This window comes from Vitis riparia, chromosome 9 (genome assembly GCF_004353265.1).
Source record: "Vitis riparia cultivar Riparia Gloire de Montpellier isolate 1030 chromosome 9, EGFV_Vit.rip_1.0, whole genome shotgun sequence".
Classification (NCBI taxonomy): domain Eukaryota; kingdom Viridiplantae; phylum Streptophyta; class Magnoliopsida; order Vitales; family Vitaceae; genus Vitis; species Vitis riparia.
Window position 1 is genome coordinate 17,730,652 of NC_048439.1, and position 13,237 is coordinate 17,743,888.

The following is a 13,237-nucleotide window of genomic DNA, read 5'->3' on the forward strand; positions in this document are numbered from 1 at the left end:
CATTGTGTTTTATTCCATTTCCAATGTGGGATTGAGATTGCGTTTTTAAAGCTTTAAAAAAAAAAAAAAAAAACACATTATGCAAGTGAAGGGCATTGAACACCTTGAGTAAGAGATGTATAATATCTACCACTTGACCAAATGTGCTTTACTACTATAATAACACATAACATTATATATATCAATAAAACAACTTCAAAATCTCGATCTATTATTCCTTAATATATCATTTCTTAGAATATTTCCTAACATTTCCATAAATTTTGATGAATTTTCGATATTTTGTATCAAAACATTTACCGTATTTCTTGATATATTTTAATATATCTATAAAATCAAACTACCATCCATACACATGATATGACCTTATAATAATAGATTAGTTTCTTCCAATTATTTTTATAATACAAATATCTAACAACTTAATTTGCCTAGATTTAATCATGGACAATGGATAATCATTTAAAATCCAATCCTAATAGTTCATTTTTTTCTTAATCATGATCCACAATAACGAATATTTATTTTGCATGAAGTGTGGACCACATTGTAAGGTCTATCAAGTCAAATAGTCATATGGATAATAAATAACCATTTAAAATTTATTAGAATCGTCTTTTTTTTTCATGACCCATAAATTTTGAATAAATTGTAGACCACGTTGTTTGATCATGACTGATAATAAACATCTTAAATTGTATGAAGTCTATATTTCCATTGTTTGGTGGAAATATAAAAATCTTGAATGAAGTTGTAATTAAATTAGAGAAATTGAATTCAAACAAATACCAATTCAACTTAGAGCCACACAAGGTTTGAAATGTGACCGCATAAAGCAATTGAATCCAAACAAACACTAATTCAAGTTAAAGCCACACAAGGTTTGAAATGTGGCCCACTCACCAAGATTCCTAAGCCCAATCTCAAAATTGAATCTATATATCACAATAGATTGGGTCCCTATTTCATCTTTGGGCCCCAAGATTCCTAAGCCCAATCTCATTTCTAATACCTTATGGGCTAACCTAAAAAATATGGCATTGTTTTATTCCGTTCCCAATGTGGGATTGAGACTGCATTTTTAAAACTAAAAGAAAAAAAAAAAAACACATTATGCAAGTGAAGGGCTTCGAACACCTTGAGTAAGAGATGTATAATATCTACCACTTGACCAAATGTGCTTTACTACTATAACAACACATAACATTATATATATCAATAAAACAACTTCAAAATCTCTATTATTCCTTAATATATCATTTCTTAGAATTTTTCCTAACATTTCCATAAATTTTGATGAATTTTCGATATTTTGTATCAAAACATTTACCGTATTTCTTGATTTATTTTAATATATCTGTAAAATCAAACTACCGTCCATACACATGATATGACCTTATAATAATAGATTAGTTTCTTCCAATTATTTTTTACTATACAAATATCTGACAATTTAATTTGCCTAGATTTAATCATGGACAATGGATAATCATTTAAAATCCAATCCTAATAGTTCATTTTTTCTTAATCATGATGCACAATAACAAATATTATTTTGCATGAAGTGTGGACCACATTGTAAGGTCTGTCAAGTCAAATAATCATATGGATAATAAATAACCATTTAAAATTATATTAGAATCGTCTTTTTTTTTTCATGACCCATAATTTTGAATAAATTGTAGACCACGTTGTTTGATCATGACTGATAATAAACTTCTTGAATTGTATGAAGTCTATATTTCCATTGTTTGGTGGAAATATAAAAATCTTGAATGAAGTTGTAATTAAATTAGAGAAATTGAATTCAAACAAATACCAATTCAACTTAGAGCCACACAAGGTTTGAAATGTGACCGCATAAAGCAATTGAATCCAAACAAACACTAATTCAAGTTAAAGCCACACAAGGTTTGAAATGTGGCCCACTCACCAAGATTCCTAAGCCCAATCTCAAAATTGAATCTATATATCACAATAGATTGGGTCCCTATTTCATCTTTGGGCCCCAAGATTCCTAAGCCCAATCTCATTTCTAATACCTTATGGGCTAACCTAAAAAATATGGCATTGTTTTATTCCGTTCCCAATGTGGGATTGAGACTGCATTTTTAAAACTAAAAGAAAAAAAAAAAAACACATTATGCAAGTGAAGGGCTTCGAACACCTTGAGTAAGAGATGTATAATATCTACCACTTGACCAAATGTGCTTTACTACTATAACAACACATAACATTATATATATCAATAAAACAACTTCAAAATCTCTATTATTCCTTAATATATCATTTCTTAGAATTTTTCCTAACATTTCCATAAATTTTGATGAATTTTCGATATTTTGTATCAAAACATTTACCGTATTTCTTGATTTATTTTAATATATCTGTAAAATCAAACTACCGTCCATACACATGATATGACCTTATAATAATAGATTAGTTTCTTCCAATTATTTTTTACTATACAAATATCTGACAATTTAATTTGCCTAGATTTAATCATGGACAATGGATAATCATTTAAAATCCAATCCTAATAGTTCATTTTTTCTTAATCATGATGCACAATAACAAATATTTATTTTGCATGAAGTGTGGACCACATTGTAAGGTCTGTCAAGTCAAATAATCATATGGATAATAAATAACCATTTAAAATTATATTAGAATCGTCTTTTTTTTTTCATGACCCATAAATTTTGAATAAATTGTAGACCACGTTGTTTGATCATGACTGGTAATAAACTTCTTGAATTGTATGAAGTCTATATTTCCATTGTTTGGTGGAAATATAAAAATCTTGAATTAAGTTGTAATTAAATTAGAGAAATTGAATTCAAACAAATACCAATTTAACTTAGAGCCACACAAGGTTTGAAATGTGACCGCATAAAGCAATTGAATCCAAACAAGCACTAATTCAAGTTAAAGCCACACAAGGTTTGAAATGTGGCCCACTCACCAAGATTCCTAAGCCCAATCTCAAAATTGAATCTATATATCACAATAGATTGGGTCCCTATTTCATCTTTGGGCCCCAAGATTCCTAAGCCCAATCTCATTTCTAATACCTTATGGGCTAACCTAAAAAATATGGCATTGTTTTATTCCGTTCCCAATGTGGGATTGAGACTGCGTTTTTAAAACTAAAAGAAAAAAAAAAAAACACATTATGCAAGTGAAGGGCTTCGAACACCTTGAGTAAGAGATGTATAATATCTACCACTTGACCAAATGTGCTTTACTACTATAACAACACATAACATTATATATATCAATAAAACAACTTCAAAATCTCTATTATTCCTTAATATATCATTTCTTAGAATTTTTCCTAACATTTCCATAAATTTTGATGAATTTTCGATATTTTGTATCAAAACATTTACCGTATTTCTTGATTTATTTTAATATATCTGTAAAATCAAACTACCGTCCATACACATGATATGACCTTATAATAATAGATTAGTTTCTTCCAATTATTTTTTACTATACAAATATCTGACAATTTAATTTGCCTAGATTTAATCATGGACAATGGATAATCATTTAAAATCCAATCCTAATAGTTCATTTTTTTCTTAATCATGATGCACAATAACAAATATTTATTTTGCATGAAGTGTGGACCACATTGTAAGGTCTGTCAAGTCAAATAATCATATGGATAATAAATAACCATTTAAAATTATATTAGAATCGTCTTTTTTTTTTCATGACCCATAAATTTGAATAAATTGTAGACCACGTTGTTTGATCATGACTGGTAATAAACTTCTTGAATTGTATGAAGTCTATATTTCCATTGTTTGGTGGAAATATAAAAATCTTGAATTAAGTTGTAATTAAATTAGAGAAATTGAATTCAAACAAATACCAATTTAACTTAGAGCCACACAAGGTTTGAAATGTGACCGCATAAAGCAATTGAATCCAAACAAACACTAATTCAAGTTAAAGCCACACAAGGTTTGAAATGTGGCCCACTCACCAAGATTCCTAAGCCCAATCTCAAAATTGAATCTATATATCACAGTAGATTGGGTCCCTATTTCATCTTGGGGCCCCAAGATTCCTAAGCCCAATCTCATTTCTAATACCTTATGGGCTAACCTAAAAAATATGGCATTGTGTTTTATTCCATTTCCAATGTGGGATTGAGATTGCGTTTTTAAAGCTAATAAAAAAAAAAAAAAAACACATTATGCAAGTGAAGGGCTTCGAACACCTTGAGTAAGAGATGTATAATATCTACCACTTGACCAAATGTGCTTTACTACTATAACAACACATAACATTATATATATCAATAAAACAACTTCAAAATCTCCATTATTCCTTAATATATCATTTCTTAGAATTTTTCTTAACATTTCCATGAATTTTGATTAATTTTCGATATTTTGTATCAAAACATTAACCGTATTTCTTGATATATTTTAATATATCTATAAAATCAAACTACCATCCATACACATGATATGACCTTATAATAATAGATTAGTTTCTTCCAATTATTTTTATTATACAAATATCTAACAACTTAATTTGCCTAGATTTAATCATGGACAATGGATAATCATTTAAAATCCAATCCTAATAGTTCATTTTTTTCTTAATCATGATCCACAATAACGAATATTTATTTTGCATGAAGTGTGGACCACATTTTAAGGTCTGTCAAGTCAAATAGTCATATGGATAATAAATAACCATTTAAAATTATATTAGAATCGTCTTTTTTTTCATGACCCATAAATTTTGAATAAATTGTAGACCACGTTGTTTGATCATGACTGATAATAAACATTTTGAATTGTATGAAGTCTATATTTCCATTGTTTGGTGGAAATATAAAAATCTTGAATGAAGTTGTAATTAAATTAGAGAAATTGAATTCAAACAAATACCAATTCAACTTAGAGCCACACAAGGTTTGAAATGTGACCGCATAAAGCAATTGAATCCAAACAAACACTAATTCAAGTTAAAGCCACACAAGGTTTGAAATGTGGCCCACTCACTAAGATTCCTAAGCCCAATCTCAAAATTGAATCTATATATCACAATAGATTGGGTCCCTATTTCATCTTTGGGCCCCAAGATTCCTAAGCCCAATCTCATTTCTAATACCTTATGGGCTAACCTAAAAAATATGGCATTGTTTTATTCCGTTTCCAATGTGGGATTGAGATTGCATTTTTAAAGCTAAAAGAAAAAAAAAAAAAAACACAATATGCAAGTGAAGGGCTTCGAACACCTTGAGTAAGAGATGTATAATATCTACCACTTGACCAAATGTGCTTTACTACTATAACAACACATAACATTATATATATATCAATAAAACAACTTCAAAATCTCTATTATTCCTTAATATATCATTTCTTAGAATTTTTCCTAATATTTCCATGAATTTTGATTAATTGTCGATATTTTGTATCAAAACATTTACCAATATTTCTTGATATATTTTAGTATATCTATAAAATCAAACTACCATCCATACACATGATAGGACCTTATAATAATAGATTAGTTTCTTCCAATTATTTTTTATTATACAAATATCTAACAACTTAATTGCCTAGATTTAATGATGGACAATGGATAATCATTTAAAATCCAATCATAATAGTCTATTTTTTTCTTGATCATGATCTGCAGTAAAGAATATTTATTTTGCATGAAGTGTGGACCATGGTGTAAGGTTTGTCAAGTCAAATAGTCATATGCATAATAAATAACCATTTAGAATTATATTAGAATAGTCTATTTTTTTTTCATGACCCATAAATTTCATATGCAGTGTAGACCATGTTGTTTGATCATGACCCATTAATTTTGTATGAAGTGTGGACCACATTGTTTGATTATGACCAATAATAAAGGAACTTTATTATCTGTGTAGTGTTGACCACCTTATCAGGTCAAAAAGTTAAACCATGCTCCCTTAAATTAAAAAAAAAAAAAAAAAGTTCTTGAGTTAGTCATTTTTCTCATTAAGATCATTCTTCATCTTAAAAATAAACATTTAAATCTTTGTATCTAGTAATAATATAGGATAAAAAGTACTTAATAGTGATCAACACTAATTTTATATTATAATACAAAATTAAAAGAAATAATTAACTAGTCAAGAAATGAATTAATTGTTACCTTTGGGAAAATGTCTTACTCAACATTATAGATTTTTTTTTAGGGATAATTGTTTTTTGGGCCTAGCTGGGCCCAAAAATTAAGATCTGGTCCATATATCTTACATAATTAAGCCCAACACCCAAAGAAAGTCTGAAAATTGAGAAGAAGGATATGGAATGTTTAATTTGCCGAAAAATGCCTGTTGCTAGCTATTAAAAAAAAAAAAATCCACGTTGGAATTCCATTTTCTTTTGCCCTAATTTTAGTTTGCATTTCATTTCAGACAGAGACATTTTCATTTCTCCCGATTTCGTCCCTAGCTTTCATTTCAATTGAGGCCCAAAGAATGCCCTAATCTCTATGGCAATCTGATTTTAGGTGTAGATAGTGGCGTTTTTCATCTCCCCCGATCCATTGCCCTCGTTGATCCCCATCGGATTTGCCCTTCGTGCCAAAGTAGTTGACAGTTGAGGTTAGTAGGTTCAATAATTTCATTTTATGCTTCATTTCGACTATCTGGACCATTTGATTTCAGCCCAAATACATTGCCCTAATTTCTCTCGCAATTTTAGTTTGCCATCTATTGTTCTCTCATCGATCCCCACCGGCAGTGCCCTCCATGTTGAGCATTGTTGGATATTTGAGGTTAGCTAGGACTTTCTAGAGTTGGGTTGCTGTCTGAATTGAGAAGGGAGCTTCTCTCACCATCAGGTAAAGCAGTTTTTTTTTTTTTTTTTTTAAGCTTAAATACCGTAACAGATGTTTTTTGTTTTAACATATATTTTTTTATGGGTATTTTTTTATTTAGCATAATGATTATCAACTCTTTCTTTTGTGTGGATGACTTGATCTCTTGATAGCCACTTTCATTGTGGGTTATGGTGTTTCTAAGACATGGCTCACAGTTTGAAATAGTGAGGATCTTCATGGGTTAATTGCAGCTGCATGTCGTGGTATCAACAGTTTTTCTTTAGATAATTTTGTTTGTGTTGAATTTACATGATTGATAGCCTTGACATGCAAAACCCACTTCTTTTTAACATGTGATGTCACCATCATTGACTTGTTTCTCCATCCATATGACAACCCGCGATTGGCATTAACGATAATGGTGATGATGAAGATGACACAAATATATTTTGATTTTGCCTGCATTTTTACTTGGTTCACTGATGTTTGAATGATGTACCATTGCATATTCATTTTAGAAGTTTGTTTTATACGTGCAATTTGATTATACTATATTATCAGTCAATGCAAATTGATCATCCATTTGTAGACATTTTTTTCCTCATTTGGTTCAAATTAAATCTTTTAGCATTATATTTACTTCCTCGTGTGGTGGTCTAGTTCAATATGATAGTTGGTCTGTTAACTTTCTTCGATAAAACCCAAGTTCTGGTCACCCTATAGTCTGAGATATTGTGGGCTACTTAGTATGTGTAGATAAGCTATCATTTCTAACTTCCTAAAATTTCTAGCTAACATGAATATAAATGTCAAATAAAAAAACAGATCAGTTCAAAGCCAGTTCAATGACCCTTAATTCTATTAAATCAAACCAGTAACTAGGGATTCAATACATAACAAATCAATTAAGGGATTTCTCATTGAAATCCAAAATGGTTTCCAACAATCATTGTAGTGCCCAAACACCTCCTTGCATGTTTACTATTCACTGATGTTGAATATCAAACGCATGCAAGTCAATATTTTTTTCAGCATACAATTCAACCAGAATGAAATTCAGAGAAATTTGAAGCTAACTACTGAGCCTGAGCCAAAAAACTAACCACATGGCCATCATCTGTCCATTTATGAGTGTCAAAAGTAACTGTGATGTTCCCATTGGGATCCAGAGGGTCATAGAAATATGCAAAAACAGAGAAAGAGTAAACTAACTTATTAAAAAATAGAATCAGTGAAGTAACAAAAAGAAAAGTATGTGTATAAATGATGCTTGATAAACTGGACATGACGACTAATAATAATGTCAACTTCAAAGCAAAAACCCATATGAGAGAAAAAATCAACTCCATTTTCCTTTAGGGGATGTTCTGATGGAGATGGATGATAGGAGTTGTTATAGTGGAATGAGACAGATAGGGCCACCATGAACTTTGCTAACAAGGTTGAAAGACCACATAGGAAAAGAAATAAGTACCTAATGTGAACCTTAACCCAACCATGATTTGGAATTGAATTGCCTTATCTCTTTTTTTCATTAGTCATGTTTTTCAATGTATTAGTTCTTTATCCCATTAATATATCTTGTGTCCATGCTGTCATTCAAAACTTTAACTTCTCGTCCATCCATCCATCAAATCATGTATAAATACAAGTTAATGAAATTGGGATGGATGCAAGGGATAGAAGCATTTCAAATAGAGCTCTCACTAACATAAGATTCCTTTTTCTTTTTATAAACGTCCCTTCCTCTAAGAGGTTGTCTGTATGTTAACCTTTTCTATGACTAATACCTTTTGTGAGATGGGTACACTTTTTGGATGACATTGAATATGCATAATTGTTTGTTCTATAATATGAAATTTGTGCTATGTTTGAATAGGTTGATGGACGTAACTAATAAGACATATTGTTACATTTTCATGGGAAGCAAACTTGTCCAAAAAAATGATGAGCAGTGGGAATATGTGGGTGGAAGAAGCAAAGGTAGTCACATATATAAAGGAATGCCATTTGAAGAATTCACCAAAAAAATCTTATAGAAATTCGACATCCCCCTTAATATGATGAAGATGCACTACACCCTCAAGTTCAACCCTAGAGTCATCCAAGATTTAGAATATGAGGATGACTTGGATAACGTGGTTTCCCACAGTGATGACTTTGCAAATGTTTACCTAGTAGAGTCACTTCGTGTGGAAGCCATTGAAGCAAATATACCAAATACATAGTTGGCATTTGGGTAATGGACTTTAACATGAATGTCTATTTAAAATATTGTGAATATCAATTTTACGCATGACGTAGTCTAATTTTGTTAATATATGTAAATGCAGAGGTCCACCTCCCACGTTTCCTTCCTCTAATGCATCATGCGATGCAATTCCTAATACTATGATGCTATCAAGAGGTTTTGCATTGCGTTGTGCAGATAGTGAGTACACCCCTTTGTAAAATCAAATTGTTTTCATGAGGCAATATTAGGGTCAGGACATACATTTAAAAAAGCTGAGGAGTTTAGGAATGCAATATACATGATCTTGTCCATCCTACTCCCACTAGGCAGGCACCAAGATGAGGTCTCCTATCTTGAGGCATTCCTCATAGACTCGATTTTGACTAGGAGGCGGATTCACATGGGGTATCTGATGATGATGCACATGATATCATATTGCGAGAGCTCGACCTGTGTGCTCCTCTATGGCCGCTTCCTGACCAAAGTATTCAAGGATGTCGGGGTTGATTTGAGCAGAGAGACAAACTTCGAGGCCCCTAGTGTTTATGATACACATGATGAGCAGTCCTTGAGGCGGATGAAGTTTGAGAAGACCCCCGATGGCTCCTGGATTAGGAGAGTAGAGTGACCACCAGCACAGCCCCGGGAACAGGGACAGGTACATCCTGGAGTAGAGGAGGAGGCTGAGATTTGCGATATGGAGGGTGGGTTAGACCCTTAGAGAGATTTTAAGCAGAGAGAACCTGAGTTTGACATCACTCCACTCTAGTTCGAGGGTGTTTAGTTTGAGGCTACTTTTTCAGAGTCGATGATGTCTGAGCTGACATGCACAACAGAACCATCTTCTCAGCCATCATTCACTGAGCCTCCTCGCACCGAGACATCACCTCATCAAGCTCCTCATGCTTTTGGTCATGCACCTTGGATGGATTTATTTGCTCAGATCAGCTCACTTGGCAATTGCATGAAGGAGCTTGCAGTAGTCAGCGATACTCGATTCTACTCCATGGAGGATCGCATGGATCAGTATCAGACTGGCTTCACTTCTCAGTTTAAGTATCTGCAGTAGAGGTTTGAGAGTATTGAGGATTGTATAGATCAGCAGCAAACTACATTTGAGCATCTCCAACAGAGGCTTGATCGCATTGAGAGTCGCCAAGAGAGTCAGCATGAGAAGATGATGGCTTACCTCCGCTCCGTGTTTCCACCTCCACCTCCATCTCCTCAGCCTTGATTCATGGAGACCCCCTTCATTTATTTTTTATGTTGCCAAAGGGAGAGAGATATTTAGGATCCAGGAGACCTACATGCAGATCATTGTCATATCTGTTTCATATGTCTATGTTTCGTGTACATTTGACCTTACTATATATATATGATATGCTATTTTCATGATTTACATTGTTTCCTATTGACTTGGTTTTAAATTCATAAATTTTGAATTGATTAATCCATGATTGGTTTGAGGGGGAAATTTCTTTTTCTCCTAGATAACCAAGGTTTGTCATCATAAAAAGTGGGGAGATTGTTAGCCCAAAGGTTCTCCTAATCAGGTTATGATGATAACAAACCATGGTTAAGTGACTAATTGGTTTGAATAGTAAAGAATCTCAAGTATAAATTCGGAAATTCATCAAAGGACCAAATGGATACAAGATCGAGACTTTTAGAAGACTTTCAATCATAGGAAACGAACGTAAAATAAATGCATGGGTGCACTTAGGTTTTTCATACCTTTTCTTGCATCTTTGAAAACTCGGTTTATCCTTTAAAATTTTGATTTCATTAAAACTCGAGTTTTATCGACTGTACCTTAGGCAAAATGTTTCAAAATTGGCATATTAATTCACCTAAAGACTTTGACTAAGTGGTAGAAAAGAAAGGAATTGGAATAGATAGGTTTTCAGGGCCAAAAGGTTGAACCAGTCGAGGCTATGGCCAACCGGCTCAACCGGTTGGGGAATCGGTCGACCGATGAACCTTGTCCGATCGGGGAGTGCCAAAAACACCCTCTCTCATCTAGTAGATTTCTTTTCCCTGTTGAGGTGCCCTATTTCCCGATCGACCTCTGATTGAGTTCCGGTCGAGGAAACTATTTCCAAAACATTACATGCTCCAACGGCAAGTGAATCGGTCGACCCCCAGCTCGACCGGTCGAGGCTGCCATTTGCTGTTTTTGATCAAACATAATATTAATTATTTAATGATTGAAGTTTAAATCATTCTTTAAGTTGTTGACTTAAAACTTACTAAGCATTACTTAATTTTTACTTTAAGTATAAGGTTATTTGATAAAACTAATTTATTTATTTTTAATTATCAAATTGACATATTTATTCTCATTAATTTTTATTAATATTTATCTTTATTACTCTTTAATTATAAACTTGTTTATTAAATATTCATATTAAAAGTATTGCAAACATATAAAATACTACAAAATATTTACTATAAAAATTAAGTAATAAATATGGAGTTATAGGTATAAATTAAAAGAGATTTATAATTAATAACAAATTAATCATTTTAATTTAATATTTAATATTATGGTATTAAATTATCTTAACGAACATGCTTAATCTATTTAATGACTTAAATAAATTATCAAGTAAATAAATTCTTCACCAAACTTGGAGCAACACTTCAAATGAGAATGACCCATTATTTTTCCTACACCCAATTTACGCCAAGGTAAAAATTTCAGTTAAAACTTGTGCTCATACACTGCAAAATAACCACAATTTAAGTTCAATACATTGGAATTTTAATGGGCATTATATGCATAATTACATGTCCCCAAACATATATGATACTAGCCCATGAAAAGAGCAACACTGTATAAACTAAAAAGAAGCTTGGTCTGTTATTATCCAACTCTTAGCAATGCTTGGCTTGCTAAAAAATAAACTCTCTTTATTATCTAGATTTCTCTTTCTTTCTCTTTTTTTTTTTCCTCTGATGTTAAGCTTCTTGTTTTGAAGTCTTTGTATTAGCATTTGGGAAGGTCACTTGGGGGTGGTAGAACTGATTCATTGGGGCCTTTGCCATTTTCATACCCCATGTTGTGTGGACTTCCAAATGGCAGTGCATGAACCTAACCCCTACAAAACACAAAGTGAATCAAGTTTAGGCATGTGAATTAAGCTATAAACTTGTATGAAAGTTCTGTGATAATCAGGCTTTTTCAAGATTTACCTGGGTTATCTGCTATGAATCTGATGGCAATCCATCCACCAGAGGGGACTACAACCGTGTTCCTCTCGATAAGGTCAACCAGGTTGAAATTTTTTATGTCATTCTTTGGGTTATAGTTTCCTAAACCTCTTCCAACAACGAAGAAATTGAAGCCATGGAAATGGATTGGATGTCTTTTGGGCACTATCATATCGATGTCTTATAGGACTAACTGAACGGTAGAGTTGTATTCCAATCTATAAATCCTTGTCCCATTCATGGTCTAGAAGTTTGTAGGTTGTGTGCCTGTATGGTGGAATGCAATTTGGGGGTTTCTAGGGAAATCATTAGTGAAAACTCCCTTCATTTTAAAGTAATGGGCTTGAAGAAGAGCAGCAGTGGGCATTCCAAAAGTGACATTGTTGATATTAGCCATCACTTTGCCGCCATTAACGCAAATAGCACAGAGGTTAATCCCAAGTCCAACAGTGAATAGAAGGGAGTGATCAATGGTCAATGGAACTCTGGCTGGGTATTTTTTCGGGTTTAGGCTTCTAAGGAACACTGTGAACTTTGTGGCCACTAAGGTCACGTTTTGGGCAGGTGGGTTGGTGATAGTAGTCAAAGTACTGGAAAGGGTGCTAGAGTATTGAACGGTGGCTATTGCAGTCATGTTGTCAACTACAATGGGGGAATCCATGAAAGAAGACGTTGTATTCTTAATCATCATTTATGAATACAAAGTGATGGAATCCCTTATGGATATGAGGTGAAATAAATGTATGGACAAGGATTGATGAAGACATATGTGTGAGGAATGTATATTATCTCATGCTTGGAAAAGAGAAATGAGCAAGTCAGTTTTTCAAATGCAATTGAAATCCTTCAAGAAAGGCAACCTTGTACACACTTGTACAGTTAACACATTTGCATTGTACACTTAGTGTAAATGCCTTGTATAGTAATGAAATCCCACATAGGTACGACCAAACA

At 32.6% G+C, this 13,237-nt stretch overlaps 1 pseudogene; it reads right to left on the bottom strand.

Moving 5' to 3' along the window:
• Window positions 1–12,059: 12,059 nt before the first annotated feature.
• On the bottom strand, window positions 12,060–12,974 carry LOC117921876 (annotated as a pseudogene).
• Between the last annotated feature and the right edge of the window lie 263 nt (window positions 12,975–13,237).